The following is a 3125-nucleotide window of genomic DNA, read 5'->3' on the forward strand; positions in this document are numbered from 1 at the left end:
CAGAGCTAAATAAAAAATGATGTTTATAAAGAGCTGCCTGTTCCTTTGCTGATGGACTGGAGGCGCTGATCCGACAATTAAAGCATCATCTCGGTAATAGCCATAAATAAACAGGCAGCATTAGAACAGACTCGCAATAAAGATGATATTAAAAAGCAGAACAGAATGAGAGGCAGCACTGAATGGGAAAGGGTGAAGCATAAGTCACATTGATCTGCTCTGTCTTTCTTGCTGAGGATAAGAAAACGATGAGATGTCCTTACCGTGGACCCCCAATGCTCAGCAAAGCTGTTGCAGAGGAAGTGAAGGACTGGTCTCTAGCAAGGATTGGTGGGTTTGTCACAGCTTTTAGTCAGAAAAAAAATGGGGGGAAAGGGAGCAAATTAGACACAACCAGAGCTGGTTTGAAGTTTTCCATAGGAAAGCACTGGTCTGCTAAAATCCCAGCTTTTTGCAGGCCAGGGTCACTTCAGACCCATCTCCTCCAAGTCATAAGTTTTGAATTGTCAGAAGTGTGACACCGCTGAAGTGCCAGGTCCCCAATTTCAAGCTGCAGTGGCTTTTCATGTAGCAATTGTAGATGACTGCACTAAAAGAATTCAAGAAACAAACAAGCAAACCCAAACAAAAAAAAACCCAACAAACCCAAACCACTCAATTACAAACACAAAATGCCAGCTGACCCGACACAGATATTGCCTACGCCCCACGAGTTACTGACCTGAGAACACTTCTGAAGTTAAAAATCTTTGTCCTCTTTTGGAGAGGAAGAAAAAAGCACTGACACTGAAAACTCCCCTGAGCTGAGTGAGCAGTGTCCTTTATACTGGACATGCTTCAGCACAAACTCATCCTTGATATTGCCAGCTGCAAAGCATTTCCTATCTCTCTCACATAGCACCAGGTTTCTCAAGCAAAACAGTATCAGGATCCATCACTTGAGTCCAGCAACCCACACAGTGGAAAACCTTCACACATTCTGTCAGCATCACTATTCTTAAACCCAGGTTGTCAGCATAGCACCTTCCTGGGGACTTTAAATGCCTTTGCAAATGGCCTTTCCACTGAGTATAAGTACCTTAATTAGAACCCCACCTCATCCTTCTGAAGGGAAAGGTTCAGGCATTTGTTGTGTTTGTCTTCATGGTCTTGTTAGCAGCAGGCTCAGAAACTTCTTCAGCTCCTCTGTCAGTGGGCTGAAACCTCCATACTTGGTATGGGGGAGGTCACATAGGTGTCTTTGCTCCCCTGGTGGACATTTGAGCTGAGATCTCAAGAGAAGGGATGTGTGACAGGGGTCTCTGTGTCCTATTGTCTGTAGGCACCTCTAATTTCTGGCTACTTCTTTCCTCAGTGGGATAAGAACTTCCTAAATCTCAAAAAACTGGGTGTGGATGTATCTTGATGCCATGTCAGGGCAAAGGAATGTCTTGGCTGTTTTTTATGTCTGATTAAGGAACAAATAGAAAGATAGTGATGGTCATAAAGTAGAAGAAAATATGTTTACTACATGGGCTAGAGCAGCCAGGGATGTTTCTTCACTTCTGCTCTTGTCTCTACTTCCACAAGAGCCTTTTATGGTTTACAGAAAGCAGAGAATAACTACTTTTTATATGCATACTACTTACCTTCTCTCCACTTCCCATGCCTGTGTCTATTCAAACCTAGCCACTCTCTTCTTACAACCATTGTCACCAGCCTCTTGAAGTCCAGAAATAGACTTGGTCATCTGTATTTGCTCTGTGTTAGCTAATGTGACTCCTGGGCAACAGATTATGCTGAAACAGTCATTTCTGCTCCCCATTCCCTACTGCTGGTTCCACTGCTGGAGAAAATTTAATTGTCAAGCAGAAAGAATACCTCACATTTTGGGCCAGAGGCTGTTAGGAACAGGTACTGAATGTGTCCAGAGAAGGGCAACAAAGTTGGTGAGAGGCCTGGAACACAAACCCTATGAGGTGAGGCTGAGGGAGCTGGGGGTGTGCAACCTGCAGAAGAGGAGGCTCAGGGCAGACCTCATTGCTGTCTACAACTACCTGAAGGGAGGCTGTAGCCAGGTGGGGTTGGGCTCTTATCTCAGGCAGCCAGCAATAGAACAAGAGGACACAGTCTCAAGTTGTGTTGGGGGAGGTCTAGGCTGGATGTTAGGAGGAAGTTCTTCCCATCAAGAGTGATTGGCATTGGAATGGGCTGCCCAGGGAGGTGGTGGAGTCGCAATCCCTGGAGGTACTCAGTAAAAGCCTGGATGAGGCACTTAGTGTGCCATGGTCTGGTTGATTGGCTGGGGCTGGGTGCTAGGTTGGACTGGATGATCTTGGAGGTCTCTTTCAACCTGGTTGATTCTATCATTCTATGATTCTATGATTAAAATGAGGTAGCAGCACAGCCTGGCTTGAATGAGTTTGGGAGATGAGATCCTGTCTGCTTCTTCCTCCTTTCTGGGTGTGAAGACAGACACAGGCACTGCTGCTTTTTCCTTGCTGCCATGAAAATTGCCTTATTGAATTTTTAAATAAACTGTGCTGGTTGGAATATCTAAAGAGCCTTTACACAGACCCTGATGGGGTTTTCTCCTTTTTTTTTTTTTTTTTTTCTTTAAATTAAAACTCTTGGCCTCAGGCAAAATGGAAATGTCTTCAGATTTGCAATCAGTGCTCCATGTAACAGATCTGAAAAGCAGTTTATAAACTGGTGACTTGATGGGATTTGTTCCTGGGGGCTGCAATGAATGGATTTGTGGAATCTCGGAGCCCAGGATGGCAAGACACAAATTGCTCTCAATGACCATTACAAGGCACAAGGGGAATATGGGAAGGAACGAGAAAAGAGCAATCCAGTTCTAATCACTGAGCTGTGTACAGGAGTTGTGTTGTCCCTCCTTCCAATCTCCTCCTCCTCCTCTTTGGGTTTAACCTGCCAAGATGTCCACTTTGTGCCAAGGGCAACGCCTCAAATATAATTGTTTACAAGTGAAAAACTTGTATGAATCCCAGGGCCAGATGTCCACGTGCACCAGCCACCTGATGGAGATGGGAAATCAACAATTAAATACCTGCTGCTAAAGGCTGGATGGGAACTGTCACTAAGAACCTGTTGGGGAGAAAAAAGGTCTCATGGTTTTTTTA

Source organism: Pogoniulus pusillus, chromosome 35 (assembly GCF_015220805.1).
Source record: "Pogoniulus pusillus isolate bPogPus1 chromosome 35, bPogPus1.pri, whole genome shotgun sequence".
NCBI lineage: Eukaryota > Metazoa > Chordata > Aves > Piciformes > Lybiidae > Pogoniulus > Pogoniulus pusillus.